This window comes from Rhagoletis pomonella, unplaced genomic scaffold (genome assembly GCF_013731165.1).
Source record: "Rhagoletis pomonella isolate Grant_MI unplaced genomic scaffold, Rhpom_1.0 Rhpom_scaffold_00004, whole genome shotgun sequence".
Taxonomy (NCBI): domain Eukaryota; kingdom Metazoa; phylum Arthropoda; class Insecta; order Diptera; family Tephritidae; genus Rhagoletis; species Rhagoletis pomonella.
In genome coordinates this window covers 16,756,716-16,774,811 of record NW_023458558.1, presented here as the reverse complement: position 1 = coordinate 16,774,811, position 18,096 = coordinate 16,756,716, and the positions used below count along the sequence as shown (strand labels likewise).

Genomic DNA, 18,096 nt, shown 5'->3' with positions numbered 1-18,096 from the left:
ACGCGAGCTGGACCGATTTGAAAATACCTCCAAAAATGGAGTTTTATATGAATAAAAATAGTTTCGTAAAGATTTTTTTTTTTAAATCCGCTCAACGACAAGACAAAACGGTTTAAGCGTCAAAATTTTCATAAAAATAAAAATTTAAAAAAAATTTGAACGGAATCGTAATGATGAGATTTTTGATGCTGTTTTTTAACTTTTTTCAAAGATTGGTATAAGAAAAACTTGAATAACTGAACATAAACTATTCTGATTTAATCTTGTGAGGTATCATTTGAAAGGTATTTTCTCACCCGTTTTATTTATTTGCTAATAAACTCATTCAAAGGATGAAGGAGAAAGGTAGGATGAATGAGCGTCATTCCAAGTTGAATTAAGATGTGTTGGTACTTGGAAAAAACATTGGGACGTGAACAAAAATAAAAATAGTGGGAAAATGTCTTTCTACTGAGATCCCATAAGTCTAAATCAGAATAGTTTAGGCCCAGTTATACAAGTTTTTCGTAAAAAAATCTTTGAAGAAAGTAATAAAAGTACAATAGACACAATTTGGCTGAAATTCACTCGGAAGTGAATTACAAAACCTTACTGAATAGCCAGTGAGTGAGAAAAATTGCAAACACAAAATAGAAAGATACCGTTCCGTATTTTTCGTACAGCACTTTTTTCCATACTTAACTAAACAAATGTCTTTGGATTCCGACTTTCTCTCAGCAAAGGAGGGATAATAAATAATCTACTACGGAATTTTATTTTTTGCTACGATTTTTCATGTCATTTACTCCTACATAGACTTGTCGTGGTTTTAACCATGTGATAACTATATATCGCTCATTTACTTCAATAGTGTCATAATCCAAAAAATACTAATTTTTAGTTTAATATCTAGAAATTACAGCTGCCTCTTCTTCTATGTTGAGTAAAAATTTCAAAGCTGTATCGATTGCCAGTATCTCCTTAAAATATGTATTCATTTTTACCATGGGAGTTTATGAAAATTCAAAACATTAAAGGCATTTTTATCGAGTTTGTCTTTTTTTAAAACAAATTTCACTAGCTAACAACATGTAAAGTAGTTCCCTGTATCCGATAATATATGTATGTATATTAGGCTGGTCCTTAAGAGTAGGAACCAAATTTTTACATCAGATTTCCTAAGCTGTGGAACAAATATTGTTAACGAAGCGATATTCTGCCGAAATCCGCAATCAATTTTGCTAACTTTAGTCCTGCAATTGCCACGCCCATTTCTAGGGGTTTCTCGCCTTAAAAAAAAAAAAATAAATAAAAATCTCAAAAGTAGATGGGATTTTTTACCAACTTGAAGGTTGCACTTAATTATACAACAATTTAATGGGCTAAAAAACTGCATACCAAAATTTTTTCTTAAGATTCTGATTAAAATGTTTAAAATTTTTGCGAAACTTTCGAAATATTTATATGGGGTTAGTTGTATAACCGGTTATACTTAAAAAAAAAAAATAATAAACATTAAACAAAGGACAAATAGTCAAAAGCTGGTCAAAATATTGCACTTCTACTATTTTGTGGATAACTGTATATGATCTGTTAACATTCCGAGCACAAAGGATCAAAATTGACAAATTTTGAATTAATATACTTTAAAGAACGTCCGTACGTACTTATGTATATACATATGTATGTATGCATCCACGTTGAACTGCGCAAACTAAAAATATTTATCAGCGCATTGCACCGCCTTGATAATGAACTTATTGTGTCGCTAATATTGTAGAATTGTAGCTATTGTTGTTATAAATTAACGAAATTCGGCTGCAGTTGGTAATGCACAATGCATGTATGCACATACATACATACATACATACATATGTACGTACTACATGGCCACAATTGAAAGCAAGCTTTTAATGTGAATAAATTAGAGGTGAGGAACTTAATCGAATTGCCCTTTATGAACTAATCGCACAAGCTTTAATGCAAATTATTTTATATGTGAACAAGTATGTATATATATATATGCATTTAGTTACATTTATGTGTACTTAGATATGTATATATATATATATATATGTATATACTTATGTAAGTACATATAAATGTAACTAAATGCATACATATAATATCTAAGATTAGACAGAGATGTTTAAAGGAAGACGAGTAGTTCTCTTGGACTGCTTCCCAACTTATACTCTCACCCAAAACAATGCTTTCTTGGGTATTAAATTAATTAATTAACGCAAACATTTGATAAATATGATTTGATAAACTACAATAGCTTTAAAATCATCTGATTGCGTAATTTATGTATCCAAATGTACATCGTACATCTATATACATTTGTATGTAGATGTATGTATGTATTAGGGATGTTAGTTTTTTCGTTTTTAGCGAAACCGGGATTTTCGCATGTTTAGCGCCATAAAATCTTAAGTCTTCAAATTTTTTATGTAAAATAATGGTTTTAGGAGATTCGCTGTTTATGATATGAGCTATATAAATTATATATTTCTATAAGTATAAAAACATTTCGGTGTAGCTAGAAATCCTCTAAAACCAAAAACCACTTAAATCGTTATTTCACATAACAAAATGTTAACACGTCCCCACTTCTACTTGATCTTTGACGAACGTCAAAGAGAACTTAGTTCTTTTTATAATTTTTTTCTGCATTTTAAATAGCTGTATTTGGGCCTTTCTTTATACATGACATGAAAGAAGAAAGTGTTATATTTTTTTGGGAAATCTACTTTTAGCAAAAAACTCCAAAAAAAACAGGAATTTTGTTTACTAGTCGGGCCTTGTCGGGCAATTTTTTTCATAGGGATATACATTGGATCCTTGGCTGACGCTCTTCGGCCATTTAAAGTCAAATTGTAAGATCCTTCGAAAAGAATTTCAACTAGAAATATTCAGCGTCTAGTTATAAAGAGTTGATGCTAAAATAATTAAAAAGCTTTAGGTCTGGCCCTTGATTGGGTAATAATTACGTAACGATCGAATGTTATTTGTCAGAGATCTGTTGAAAAAACTCGATACATCGCTATTTTTTCTACTTTTTCTAAGCCGCGCTGTGGACGAAATCGAGAGCGTGGAACACTACCTCCCTCAATGTCCTGCCCTTTCGTGGGCGAGAAGACGCTCATTTTACCACCACCCATTTGTCTGTCTGGCCAAATTAAAGGCGGGTTCACCATTCATGTCCGGACAACTTTTTATTTGCTCTCAAAACATTTTTGCCGGAGAGGGTGCTGAAGTACGGTCCACCGTTCAGCTCGACACATTTTATTTTGTTCTGAAGCAAACAGCTGATTATATTGTTTCCTACACACGATTTTGAGGGCAAATAATATAGCATTGACACATTAAGTTAAACTTTTGGCAAATAAAATTAATCATTTGGCAAATAAATTTAGTCTTTTGGCAAATAAATTTAATCTTTTGACAAATAAAATTAATCTTTTGGCAAATAATAATTTATTTCGGTTTTATGAGAAATATTATTGCCTATTTTTATAGATATTTTAAAGGTCATTTAGGAGTCGCTACCTGTCGATTTAGGTTAAAAAATACGGTTTTGTAGATTTATGAGTTTTTGAATGACTATTTTCGACTCGATTTCAAAGATCGAATGTCATCTGAGAAGAGGATATATAGGCCTTTGAAATGGTATTTAATAATCTATTTTCGGACTTGGCTTGTTGGGATTTTTTATGGGGTAAAATAAAAAAAACCCATATTTCGAAATACGTAGTACTGTCTAAAACTAAATTTATTTTCAAATAAACTGATACCTCATTAATTGCAATCGAGTCAAAAATAGTCATTCAAAAACTCATAAATCTACAAAACCGTATTTTTTATCCTAAATCGATAGGTCGCGACTCCTAAATGACCTTTAAAATATCTATAAAAATAGGCAATAATATTTCTCATAAAACCGAATAAAATTAGGGGGTAGGGTCTTGAAATTTCCACAAAAAAACATTTTCTATGAGCACCCTAATGTACATATGTGCGTATGCACATAAATAATTTTTTTTTGTACCTTCGTTTGAAAATATATTAAGAGCGTTCAAGATTTGTAGCAATTTAGATGGTTTTTTATCCCATTTGGCCATAATGCGTGGTTTGGTTGAAATAAAATGCGCCAGATAGTTTTACGAATATTTGAGACCATGCTGTGACAGAACTGTTTGAAAGTGAGAAGTCAAATCAACAGAAGAGAAAAACACTTTTCAGCTATCCTGGAGGTTAACTCTTGATATTGGCGCAGTAAAGCTAAGCGTCAAAAGTTAAAAAAAATGCTTTCCTAGCACAGCAACAGCAGTTTTTTAGTGTATTTTTTACTTTTTCAAACACTGTTTAGTACTATAGTAGAGTTTAATTTTATTTGCCAAAAGATTAAATTTATTTGCCAAAAGATTAATTTTATTTGCCAAAAGGTAAAATTTATTTGCCAAAAGATTAAATTTATTTACCAAAAGATTAATTTTATTTGTCAAAAGATTAAATTTATTTGCCAAAAGACTAAATTTATTTGCCAAAAGATTAATTTTATTTGCCAAAAGTTTAACTTAATGTGTCAATGCTATACATGCAATTCGCTGCAAATACATGCAAAGGAGAACGCGTCAACGAGAATCATCAAGTCGTTCGGACAGAAAATCAAAATCAATTTGATTCGAACAAAGAGCGTGCAGCACATTTTTGTCGCGCTCTCAGTGAGACAAAGTGGGAAAGGAACGCGTAAAATTACTAACAAAAAGTGTCCGGACACGAACGGGGAATCCGCCTTATGCGAAGCAGGCATTCATGAATTCTTTAAGTTTCTGAACATAATCAACGGTCGGGTTTGAATTCGAGCTCTCAAATGGTATTACAACGGGAATACTGGGTCTAAGTGTGTCTCTCTCCTGTCATGAAGGCAGCCGCTTCAGCCTAACCTAACCTAAGATAAGTGTAATATTTCTCATAAAACGCCTAATTGTGATTATGATCCGTATTTTTTTTTTATTAGTTAGCAGAAAAGCCCAACTAAAATTGTGACCGGTTTTACTATAAAAATACAACTCTGTGCAACGTGTGGTAATTCTGCTTATAATGTGCCCCTGCATACATTTGTATACACAACTTCGTTTTTTATCAATGGTAATTAATAGGGCTCGGAATCTCATGCACTAAAAAATCGAAAATATGCGCATATAGTATGCACTCAAAATTCAAGAATATGCGCTACATATAAAAAAATAAAATATGCAATTAAGAACAGAACGGCACAAAAGTAAATAACACATGTTTTTTAACAAGAAAATAACGAAAACAATTCACTTCAAAAAACAATACAAATTTATGTATACAATTAGTTTATAATCAAGCAGAATAGATTAATGTTTGGTTGGTTGAATTGGAGTGTCACCCAGGTGGCCAGCAATTAGCACGTTTGCCATTTTCATTCCACAACTCGTAAAACCTTCACCATTTTGCGGCTTTAATGAATTTCAGTACGTCATACATAGAGAGGCAGTAGCACTCTATAACTAACTATACAATTGGTCTTCATGTGATAAATTTGCTAAAATTTCTAGTTCGTCAGCTCTCTCCTAATCCTCCATTAGTTGTTATTTAACAGAGGCCTCAATGGCCGCTTGGCTATCCGAGAAGATATTCAGATGAATATATGAAAAAATATTAAGGTATTTCGCACAAAATTTATATGGTTGTAAATCAAAACCAAGCAAAAATATGCAAAAGCCATACGCATTTATTGAAAAATATACTAAAATATGCGCAATAAATATGTAAAAATGTGCACTAACGATTGAATGCCATTTTAAAGGAAATTTCATGATTCGTAAAGCTAACTTAACCATTTCCATTTGACCAGTGAAAACATGCATTTGCATCAGATTCCGAGCCCTGGTAATTAAAAACGTCGTGTAAGTCATTCAGGGGTTCTACAATATAATGTGCCAGAGTGAGGCAATGCTTGGCACACTCTCGCTATACTTACTTACGTATGTATGTATATGTGAAAAAAAATTGTTTTAAAGGTCAAATTTCTTTGACTTAATTTACTCAAAGCGTTTAAATTAGAATTTTATGTACTTATACGCAATATATTGAACAATTATCTACATATGTATAAAGGAAGTGAGGGAAAAGTATCCAAAGGGATTAATTGAATATTTCCCGGTGCAAAAGTTTATATTTCATGCAATGTTTGTTTATGAAAATGGGTAGAGGAAGTTCAAAACGATAAAGCTGCAGCTAGCCATACAAATGGGTGAGTGTTCATTAAGGTGTTCTTACACGATATGTATTTGCATCTGTAAATGTGACTTTTCCAATACATATGTAATTGCGTATGTCTGTCAAATTCACAGTCTTTATTTAACTATTTAAAAATAAAATTTTCTCGGCTCGGTTTAAATTTTAAACCCAAACATTTTCATAGTTGAGAATAAAAACTAAAAAATAAAAAGGTCTGATGGGGATTGAAAGCGGACATCCTTGGCAGCAACCAATTGTATCAATCATTTTTGCACACTCAGCTACAGCCGCACACGTAAATGTGCTTTCATATGTTGAGTTTGAATCAACACCACATTTCGCTGTGTGCAAACTAGAGATGGGCACGGGCCTAAATTTTCAGGCCCGGTCCGGCACGAGTGCAAAATCAGCTTTCAAAAACACGCGCGAGCCCGCACGTTAAGAATTTCAGTGGGGCCCGGCCCAGCCCGGCCCGACACGACACGACGGGACACGTCCCAGCCCGGAAATAAAGAGCCAACTTTTATTGTATGTATACATTTGTACATATTTTAAAGTTTGTATTTATGTATGTATATTTACTTAAGCGAATCAATTTTTCACATCAAAGATTTTTATAATACATTTATACATTTTCTGGGAAGTAGAAAAAGTGGAAGGTATTTTATGTACAGATTAGGGATGTTGCGAATGTGAAATTTTAGACATCCACGGATGCGAATGCGGACTTGGTAGGTTGTTTGGTACCTAAAAATATTTTCAAGTGGCAACACTGATTTCCATATGTAAAAAATGGCTTGTACACATGCAAATACATATCGTGTAAGAACACCTTTAGATGTGAACACATGCCATTTTTTAGCGTGTACGTTGTACTTTGAAAAATTGATTTTTGAAAATCGAGAAGAAGTACATATATGTCAATTCAATACATGTCTACACAACAAGCAAATCTGTAAGTGTTTTTTAAAGTAACTTAAACTATGCTTGCCATATTAAAGGGCCGTTTTCTCAAGTTAAGTGTAACTTTAAAGCTCACTTTATATTTAAAGTTTGCATTAAAATTTATGATTGTGTCTAAAGTAAAGCATTTTATTATTGGTTTTAAATTGGTTTACAACCAAGAGACATGCATACGTCAAAAACCGATAATAGAAATGCTTAACCATAGACATAGTTTTGTTTGTAATCCAACCTTTGAATATAAAGTGAGCTTTAAAGTTCAGAAAACGGCCCTAAGTGTCTTAGTATTAAGTTTATTTTAAACTTTTTTCAATTTAACCTTTTATAAGTCTTGAGAGCGAATATTTATAAATCGCTTAACTTTAAAAGTAAAACGGAAATGTTTACGACAAAACCAAGAAAAAATACTTTCTTTTTATGAATGAATTATAAACTTATATCCATACGCCTATAAACAAGGAGCCGTTTCGATTATATTACGCTTTCTTTATCCAAGAATAATCGTTTTGTAAGCTTTATGTTTACTTTAGTAAGTTTTTATAAACCTACTTCATTTTGTTTGGTACGCCATATGTATATCGATGGACCTCTGTAAGAACGTCACATTTCAAAATTAAATAAATAAAGACCCTCACTACTGTTGAGCCATGCCTCTAATCGTTGTCTAATCCTTGCTACTTACTGTAGTAATCCTTACTACTTGCTTTAGTGAAGATTAGACATGAATTAGATAAAGATTTTAGAGGATTTGTTAAAATGCTTTTACGGAACTTTTAACTACGCCAAAAGGGTCTTAAACTTTACGACACTTACGACATCTAGTGAATACAGTAATACAGTTTGATCTTCTAGGAAACGATGCAGTTTAATTGTTTTTACTTCTTGCATCAAAACATAATTATTTAGAAAACAAGGGGACTTAGCAACCTTTCACTATAATGTAGCGGTATTTACCATGGTAATAGGTATCAATTAAAACTTCACCGACAAATTCCGAAATTTTGGTTTGACAGATTTTTGTTTAAATTTTTTACACTCCACTTGTTAGTTTAACTACTTAAACATGCAGTTTTTCTTCAAAGCTTTCAACACAACCGATAATATTTAACCATTGAATATTTTCAAGGAGAATCTAGCGCCAAACAATGTGCTTAGCATGGGAAACAAATAGACTCACAAAAATACAATGCGAGTATTCATAATGTACAAATGTTATTTGCTTATGCACATACAATGCATACGTACATATATGTATGTATACATATTGTGTGTAATTAAATAATTTTAAATGCCTTGAAAATATTTTCTGCACGCTAATGAAGAACGAGAAACATTTTTTTTTGCTTATGTTATTTATGTTATTTTCCTTGAATAATAATAATAATAATATGGAGATGCTGCCACCGAAACTAGTTGCTGAGAAGTGCAGCTAAATATTAAAGTATTGTTGTAGAATTATGATAAAACGAAGTTAAAAAAAAAAAATTGAGAATCATAGAATTCAGACAGTGGTGGCCATATAAACACACCTCTTTCTTTCCCCTGATTATAAAGGTTATTATTGGCGAATTGTATCAGAATTTTATAGTAAAAGCGTCGCTATGTATCTGACATTGCAGGGTGTGTGCAGTTCTTGCATAAAAATAAAACTATTTTTGCAAAAAGAACTACTACCCAGCGAATCAAACATTAAAGACTGCAACAAATTTGATAGCTATAAAAAGAAATGAGAAATTAAAATAATATCTGGTATTAAAATCAGATCAAGCATGATGCGAGAGCGCTACAATCGATGTGGCTAAGGGCAAGAACCCCAGGGTTAAGTATTTTCTTGCTACATAGTCGTACTCAAAGTGATGGAGAAAGCTTTATTTTTACAGACGAATCGAAAACTAACCTTACTCAGTTCGGTGGCATATCATATTTACACCAATATAGACCTACATAAAATAACGAAAGTTACCTGATAAAAGTTTACACCACGTTAAATGGTCTATGGTTGGGGTGACCATATTTATGGTAGGCGAATACGGGACAAAATTAGTTTTGCTAATTTTTTCCACAAAATCTAACAGATCTTAAAACCTTCTTCAATGATCCTAGAATCAACAACCGAGATGTATTCACCCTTAAAAAGCGTCCTTATAGTAACATTACAAGTTTGTAGGATATCTTTCTTAAGATTTTTAGCCCGTAAAATTTGTTACAAAAAAATTTGTTAAATTTTAATAGAATAAAATACAAATGCAAGCGGCCGCTATGGTGCTGTGGTGAGCCGCATCTATGGAGTAATTTTAAACGTTGGTGTTAGTGCAACGACCTACATCAACAGGAATTTAAACGCCTCTGGACATATTGAAATTATTAAGGACTAATTGGAACCTTAGTAAGATGCTCTTGTTGTTTCCCTTACAGCTTACACCGCTTTTTCAAGAAGACTAGGTATCGTAAAGAATACATTTAGTGTTAAATAACAAAATTACCCAGAATATAAATTTTAATCTGTCTGAATGTTGCTCTTCCGTCACTTCCTCGGATATGCATCATGTTCTTTTGGTTCTTAACGTACAATTTTATGAGTTCACATCTGGAACTTTAGTTGATAAAATTGTCTTCAAGTTTAAACGTTGTGATTATGCAGGCCTGAACAGTTTATTTGCCGAGTTTTGTTCGGAGGATCAGCTTTCAGGCATTGATGTCGCCGAGTACTATGATGATTTCAGGTCAATGGTTATAATACATGCTTACTCAATATTCCTACTATTTAAAGTAAGCCCTATAAACTCCCCTGGTATGCTAAAGGGTTAAAAAAAAGTTAAAAACCTTAGAGTATTATAAGAAGTTGAAATTAACTAAAAACCAGGTATTCTATGAAAAAAATCAGCAATATTTGAAGGAATTTAACTGCGTGGGTAAATTCTTGTATAGAAACTATATTCTTGGGTTCGAAATTAATATTAAGTCTGATCCGAAGGACTTCTGGAGCTTAATCAAGTCGAAAAAAGCTGTTCCACAATTCCATCTTCAGCCGTCTTCAATGGAAAATCTGCATGTTCTCCACATGATGCTGCTAACCTCTTTTCTGATTTTTTTTTAATCCAACTTTGTTTCAGATGATGATTTTTCTTTCAATAATCAAACATTTAATCCGAATTCGGCACTCAGTTTCGGTTCGGTTGCACTTCAACATCGAAGCTCAAAAACTCATCGCAAAAGGACTTTGATGGTCTCTCGGCCCTTTTATTAAAAAGTTGTCCCGCTCTGGTAATTCCGTTGAAAAAATCTTCAATAAATCCTTGTATTTAGGGAAATTCATTGCTGCTTGGAAACTGGCTACAATATCCCCTATATTTAAGAATGGCAACAATAATGATGTGAGCAATTATAGACCTATTTCGAAACTCACTAATGTTTCTAAGCTTTTTGGTTGCCTGGTCAAAGTTAAAATGTATTTCTCAGTTGAGAGTTAATTTGCCAAAATCAACATGACTTTGTAACGGGTCGCACCACAGTTACAAATCTGGCAGTCTTTAGTGACTATTCCATCTCAGAGCATTTTCTTCAGGATGCCAAGTTGACTGCATCTACACCAGCGATGGGCAGAGAGAGCTTTTACTCTGCACGCGACTATAAAAAATTTATAGAAAGCTTTAAAGAGCTTTGCCCACGGGCAAATCGGTGCCCATCACCGATCTACACCGACTTTTTCGAAAGTCTTCGGCAAAGTTTCGCACACTGTATTGATGGACAAACTCGCATGCCTTGGCTAACACTCCAGCTTTCTGCAATGGCTCAAGAGTATTGAACGCGTTCAGAAAGTGTTTCTCAAATTTGTCATACGTTCACTACACTACTCTGATCCCATACCCTCATATAATTCACGCTTATCGCTGCTCAATCTAAAATCGTTAGATAAAAAAGGTCCGCAGCTTTTGGGTAGAATAAATTTGAATGTGCCAAGGAGGTATCTGTGTGCTCCCTGCCATTTTATGCTGAACACTTAAGAACAAATTATGCCCGTAATGCACCCATTGTCCGGACAATTTGTGAATCTCAACTACTATCGACCTTGATTGCTCTCTACCTAAGTAAATTTTTACTAATATTCTTAATTTGATGCCTTAGCTTAAGCTTGATTGTTAAATAGTCTGTAAGAAATTATTGTTTCATAGACTGATTGATAAATAAATAAATAAATATTGATGCTCTTGTCTTTATGTAATTTAAAAATGCTAACTATTTTCGGCGAAAATGTTATTCAAGGCTGATTTCAACATTTTTTATTTCGGGCTTGCATATTTACAAGCTTACCACCATCTATGTATTTCTCGCATACAAATGGTTGTATGATTTTACATTGTTTGCCTACATAAATATTTAATAAAAATTTTGATAGATGGTTTACGATTTTACTAACTTAAACGTTTTGTGAGTTTCCGAAGTTATTTAAGCAGTAAAATGAGCCAAGATGTTTTTTATGAACAATCGGAAAAAAAGGGTGTTGTAGAGGACCATGGGAAGCCCACTAAGTTTTGATGGAAGATGTTGAGTGTCCTTTACATTATTTCACCATTTTGAATATTTTCATTTGTAAATCAACCTCTTAATTCGTAAAAAATTTCATGTTACTCATACGCCGCATTGTCCGAATTCTCCATTTTTGTCTTTTTACTAAATTAAAACTTTGTACACACAAATTATCGTTTTACAGATTGCTTTAGCTATAGATAGTCAAATATCAAACCCAGATTCTACATATCGGGAAGATCGACCTATCTCGGCGGTCAGTTCGAAAACCACCTTTCTCAGAAAACTTTTCAAGAACGCACTATTTCAGAATTTGATTGAAAAACGCCCTACCTCAGAATTTGGTTGAAGCTGTCGATTCAAAAACGCCCTACCTCAGCACATTTTCCATGTATTTTCAGTTGAGGTATGGCGTTTTTGAACCGAATTCAGAGATAGGGTGTGTTTCAATAAAATTTTGAAATTGGGCGTTCTTCAATTAAATTCTGAAGTAGGGCGTTCTTAAAAAGTTTTCTGAGAAAGGGCGTTTTCGAACTGGCTGCCGAGATAGGTCGAATTTCCACTCCGTGACGATATGTAGTTCTCAAAAAAAAAAAATTGCAACATTTATCTGACCACTACTGTATGTACTCGTACACATATGCACATATGCTTATATGTATTGAAATACCACTTTTAGTTCACCCGTCTTTCAACAACAATATTAGCGTATATAAATATGTACATACATATGTATACAAGAATTTTATTATTTCAACGAAATTAATGTCTTTCAAGGTAACTTTGCATATTGTATTTTTTCGAATGACCGTCCTTTGACTTGACATATCAGATCGGCTTTTTACTCTCAACCAAACTTATATTTTTGTTGTTATTTTTTCACAAGTTCTACTTCTACTGACCTTTATTTTGCTTCCGAAAATCTCACACTTCAATCTAATTTGGTTTCTTCTCTTCTCGACAATCAAGCACTTATTCAACTTAAAAAAATATGAATTCTAACGGCGATTTATTTTAAATTAAATTTTCGGTATTTGTAATACAAATTTGCCGGTATTTGTAATACACAAACACTCCCGGTGTTTCAGTGCTAATCTGGAAAGTTAATTTCAGGATTTTTGCTAGTCCGCCAAACGTCCACACTCTTTAAGATTTCTACTCGAACTGATCTTAGCGGCGCAGCGTTCGTACCTCGCAGGCAACAAAAGAGGTTTGCAACTGCCTTATATTCTCGTTTGTTTTAGTAAACTTCTCTCTAAACCGCGCGCAGCATGAAAAGTAATACGAAATTCAGCAATGCTTAGCATACTGAAGCAACAACAATACACTTCTGGTTTATATAGCAAAATATACCGCCATAACATACGATTTCAGTGTCATAACCAGGGTTACCACTGAAAAACCTTGTTTCCTACGAAGAGCTGGTTCAAAAACCTACCAAAATGGCATCTTTCCTCCCATTTCTTATAATCAAGAAAACGACGTTTGACAGCATTAAATACATTTATTTTTTCTGGTTTTTATACTTAAGATAAGATATCCAGTAAACAAAAAGAGCAGAATAATACCTATTATATACATATAGCACACACAAAAAAGTGGTGCGTGATTTTAGCCGGACCTACCTACCGACATGTATTTCGACCCATTGAACAGAGGGTCCAGATTTGGCTATTTCGCGCCAAGTTGGTGATTTTTTTGGATATTTGCACGTAAAGATTTAGGAAATCGCCATTGGCGATTTTTGGTGCTTTTTTTTCTTCCGAAAAAATATTTTTCCAATTACAAAAATATACAACACTTAGTTTTCCACTATAATTTTACAGAAGAGACTAAGGAACTGCGTGATAAACTTGACTTAAGAAGCATATTAATAGACAGGTTTAATCACCCTAATCGAAGAACTTTTGAAACGATTACGTAGTCAATTAAATACTTTTAAAAAAGCTTTGATTTTTTGACCAGAAAAGTGTGGGAATCACAAGAGGGCGAGTTTCAGGCACCTGCCAATTCCCTATTTAACTTTGAAGGAAAGAAAAGCAACGGAAACTGAATATTTGAATCTTTTAACCTTCCCATGGAATGACTTTTCTCAGAACCATTCCGTCCGACTCTGAAGAATTTTGGATAATTGCTTACGGAGTGAAAACCGCAACAGGCAATAAAATAATTGGAAATATATTGCCGCACTCACATGCTTTGTTGTGCGCGTTTTTTCCGTAATGAATTCAACAAAAACTAAGATTCGAAATAGGATGAGGTTGGAATGCAATAGTTCCAATAAAGTGTTATATGAAGGCTAATAGTTTCTGCTGCAAAACGCTTCCAATATCAAACATTATGTTATCAAGGTTGAATAGCCTAATATATGACAACAACAGAAATGTAAATGATTCAGACACTATAGGTGATTTTGAAAAAATTGTGGAAATAGCTCGTCTTATTATAGGTTTTTATTTAATTTTTAGCGCCGTTTAAAAGCGGATTGTGCGATTAATCAATTAGTTATGAGTTATAATAAATTAATTAATTGTGACGACACGGCAACACTGCGACTAGCCAAAAATGTAGCAGTGGCCAGATTGGATCTATTTCTATTTTTCTAGCGACAGATAAGATTCTTCCACTTCTTTTATGTCAAACTCAAACAAATTCATGATGTCGCTGTCGCGTTCAAAAAAATCATGTCGCCGTCGACAAGGCGTTCAAATTACGTAGATAAAACCTTAATGTCGTGTTGCGTGGTGATGTCGTTTTCGATGTGTTCAGATGTGTTTATAGTTTTAGTAAAGGCGTGAAAAATCGTAGCGGAAAATAAAATTCCGTTGTAGATTTTTTATCGCTCATTTGCATACATACATACACAGGTATATTATGAAGTATGTACATATGGCCCAAAACGCGGACTGCTACATTACATTTTGACTCACGTTGCTTTTCAAATACCGCTGAAACTCGCTATAATACAACTTTCGGATACAATTCTTGGAAGTACTTTTTAACGCTGCTTTATATTATCGAAAAAGTCTGCTCCCCTTACAGGCTAACCTAATATTCACGCACGCACGCAAAATTTACTGTCAAAAATTTCTCATGCACATACAACTTGCATGGGACAAAACCGAATTTGAACGGCGTGCGTATGAAGCTAACTCAATTTGCAATTTTTGTTCTGCGTGACATTGTGATTTGACATTTCGTTCAATGAAATCAAATGCAAACGCACGCAAGCCAATTTCGGGTGACGCAAGAAAAAAATTCTATGGCGTGCGTACCAAAACGTAAGCCGCGAACAAAGTCAATATGTCGGGCTTCGGAAAAAATATGCGCGCTGCGGGTTTGACATTCATTTCTTCGAGTGGTTTTCTTTTTTTTAAATCGCTCTTCTACCAACGGGAAAAAATCTACCAATTTTGGCAGGAAAAGCCCAAAACGGCAACCCTGGCGCATTGTTATGGCATTCCTTGAATTGAATTCCCTTATCGTATTGAAAAAATAAACAAATTAATATACATATATATATACATATATATCTTTAAATGCATGCAGGTACATATCTATGTACATATGTAGGTACGTGTGAATAGTTTATAGACAATAATCCAATTATTAGTTGTTATTTGTAGTTTAAAATTATGCAAAGTTCATCTCAGAGTTAATCGATGATCGTGCGCTAAATCTTCCATTTTGATAAGTTATAGTTGATTGTTGGCGGTCAACGAGGATAAACACAGTGAGCGATGCGCAGAATAAGTTGCATGCCAAATGATTTAAATCTTAAGATTTATTCAGCAATGAATGATTCACGCATGTGGCAGTAATTTGAGAACCTGATTAGCTGCACGCACTATCGGTAAATTCATGTAAATTTGTATACGCATATGCACATACATATGTATGTAGTTAGTAGGCCAGCCCCGCTACGGCCGAATTGACAGATTTTCCGTAAGAATTTAATTTCAGTTATTCGACAAAGTCAATTTAGATCCCATTCTGGAATTTGTTCTTTTATATACATACATACATACATATATTTCTTTAGGAATTTTATTTTTCGATTTTTCATACTACATACAATCAAGGAGCTACGATTAATGCGTTTCTTCTTATCATCAGTTTTCTATTAATTTTAAGTACAAAAATTCTAACTTAACTGCTGAATATGAGTTAACTCTCCACTGTAATAACGGTCCTGTTTTCACAGTGACGAGTTAACTCTCACGCGGCAGTTAGCTACAGAATTTCAGTTAAAAATATGAAAGTTAACTGCCGAATGTGAGTTAACTATTCACTATGTAAACGGCCCTAAAGGAGACAAATTATATGTTTTTTTTTATGCTAAAATAATGTTACTAGAAACATTTTAATTAAAACCATGTAAAAAATTGAATCGTACTTTGGAAATACGCAGACCTAGATATTTAGCAACCTGAGGAATGCCAATTTCTTGCTTCCCCGTTTCGAAGGTTTCATCAGCGCCGCAAAATGAAACACCGATACCGTAACATACACATTTCGGTGTACAAAGGGTTAATTTAACAAAAAATCTGGAAATATCAGAAAACTTTGTTCCTTTGTTTGTATACTTTTCTTCTCTATTTATGAATGCATTTTTGCTATTATTTCTAAAAGAATTAGAAGCCCACAGCTTGATACACTGATTATTGAAAAAACCAAATATGCACATAAGTATTAGGGTGGTCCTTAAAAAATTAAATGAACGATTTTGTTTTCAGTCTAACCCCATAAATCGGTAATACGATCATAGATATCACATATAAATTTTGGACCCAATTGGGGACGGTTAAGGCGCGTCGCACAGGGGGCAAAGTTCAGATTCCTCTATAGACTCGGAAAATTAAAATTATTATTATTTTTTTCATCTAATACCCAAATAGATACTACCATAGTCGAAGATATTACATATAAATGTTGGTCCTGATTGGAGTCGGTTAAGGTGTATCGCAAAGGGGTCAAAGGCCAGATGTCTCTATGGAGACTCAATAATTAAATATATATTTTTTTGTATTTACAGAAAATCGATACTACTAAAGTCGAAGATATCACATATAAATTTTGGTCCCGATTGGAGTCGACTAAGAAGTCTTCATAGGGTAATCTGAACTTTGACCCCAGTGCTTCGGGGCTTCGACTGTTGTAGAATCGATTTCGGGTATTAGATGAAAAAAAGTAATGAGTCTCCATAGGGTAATCTGTACTTTGGCCCCTGTGCGACACGCCCTAACCGTCTCCAATTGGAACCAAAATTTGTATGTGATATCTTCGATAGTAGCATCGACGTAGGGGTTGAGGCTTAGGTAATCTGCTTCCTACATTTAAGGACCATCCTAATAAGCATACATACATATGTACACATCGTTCGTCCTCTGCAATAACGACACAATTCAAAACTCAAAAAAAAAACAAAACCCATACTACTGTTAAGGGCCTCATGTCAATAGTCTTTGCCTAATCCATGTTTAATCCATACTAAAGTAAGTTGTAAGGATTAGCCAAGGACATGGGTTATAGTTCAAAGGTTGTACCAAAGAAACGTCCGAATTTAAGTGACTTTAAAGTGAAATTGTACAATTAAAAAAAGTCTATTTAGTTTTTTAAAACGATCTCTTATTTTCCCATAATCTTATACTGCGATTTTATGCGATATTAAAGAAATTATAATTTTCTTAGGTAACTACTTAGTACAAAATCATGAGCTTTATGAAATAATTCACAGTGTTATAATTTAAAAGTTGGAAAAAAACCTGTCAGATAACAAAGAGAAAGTTTTAAACTTAAGGTCAGTGGAGGACTCGAGTCGATATTTAAAATAGAACGTACGAGGCATCTGTTTACTGGGTTGGGGCCCACTGGACCCCGTGTGACCATTACGCTATTTTTTGGAGGTGTGACCATTACGGGTTAATTTTTGCGTGGCAAGGCCACTACTTCTAGTCCTACTACTGGGCCAAGTTTTAAATTGATAGGGTCAAATTTCCCATAGTGCCTTGACAGTAGACAGAGTAGTGCAGAGGACCAACGATATGTAGTTTGAGCAACCGTTTTTGGATTAAAATCAAATAAAACTATTTTAAAAATCGTCACTACCACGGTAAAAGCAGGTAACCTTTATTTAATAAAATTTTACAATACAGCGAAAAACATCCTTTGGTAATAACTGTTACCCTTTGTGTGCTATATTTATTGACCTCACAAAACGTATTTTTTCGCTAAAGTTTTAAAATAATAATTTGAGTTAGCCGTTAAACATCCGTTGTAAAACTTTTTGTTAGAAAAAATACAAGAAATTAAAGATTAATCATGCAGACTAGTAGACGTTGTCTTTATCCC

The 18,096-nt window shown here is 33.6% G+C and overlaps 1 protein-coding gene across 2 annotated transcripts in view; it reads right to left on the bottom strand.

Annotated features, from left to right (window-relative positions):
• Nucleotides 1-13,058, bottom strand: part of LOC118737117 (acyl-CoA Delta(11) desaturase-like) — a 33,197-nt gene extending 20,139 nt beyond the window's left edge. For both annotated transcript variants that reach the window (XR_004992790.1, XM_036467416.1), the window contains exon 1: nucleotides 12,648-13,058. The gene's annotated coding sequence lies outside the window, so the exon portion shown is untranslated. The remainder of the gene's footprint in view (nucleotides 1-12,647) is intronic.
• Between the last annotated feature and the right edge of the window lie 5,038 nt (nucleotides 13,059-18,096).